Source organism: Frankliniella occidentalis, unplaced genomic scaffold (genome assembly GCF_000697945.3).
Source record: "Frankliniella occidentalis isolate FOCC.00 unplaced genomic scaffold, Focc_3.1 Scaffold107, whole genome shotgun sequence".
Classification (NCBI taxonomy): domain Eukaryota; kingdom Metazoa; phylum Arthropoda; class Insecta; order Thysanoptera; family Thripidae; genus Frankliniella; species Frankliniella occidentalis.
The window spans coordinates 272391-272946 of NW_026267236.1; the positions used below are offsets into that span (position 1 = coordinate 272391).

At 50.9% G+C, this 556-nt stretch overlaps 1 protein-coding gene across 2 annotated transcripts in view; it reads right to left on the bottom strand.

The window, feature by feature from the left end:
• LOC113203144 (uncharacterized) overlaps positions 1–556 on the bottom strand; it is a 15759-nt gene that overhangs the window by 12274 nt on the left and 2929 nt on the right. The gene's annotated exons all lie outside the window — the stretch shown is intronic.

Consider the following 556-nt stretch of genomic DNA (forward strand, 5'->3'; position numbering starts at 1 on the left):
GGGGCATGAAGGAAGCTGTACGCGCAGTCAAGGTGAAGGCGAATCGGTCAGTGTGAACTATGGAAATGAGGCCATCTTGGTCTTGACCTGGTAGGGAATGCTGACCGTTTGCTCGGTGCATTCCGCACACATGTTAATGCTCAACTACGGCGCATTGCATGTTGTCACTACTGGTTGCCGCGAAAGTTGTAACGTTTTTCTCGTGTCGGCATATTTTTACATGACTCGTCTCCACATTTACAACTATGGGTGACTTCACACTCACCTCCTGCGACTGGCAAAGGATTTGCCATTTCCTCGTTGATTCTCTGTACGCAATAAACTCTTTACTATGGGCAGCCCGTGCAGTCGGAGGGGGAATCAAATCGATATGCGTTTTCCTGCAGAAAAGCCAGGTACGGTATACCGAAGAGTACTTTCCTCTTGCGTCAGTCCGATCGTGGGCTCCCGGTCCCGACCTTGCGAGAAACGGAGAGAGAAGAGAAAGACAAGAGGAAAGGGCGGGAGGGGTTGGAGGGGGGGACGAAACTGTTTCGAAAATTTCCGAGATCGCATC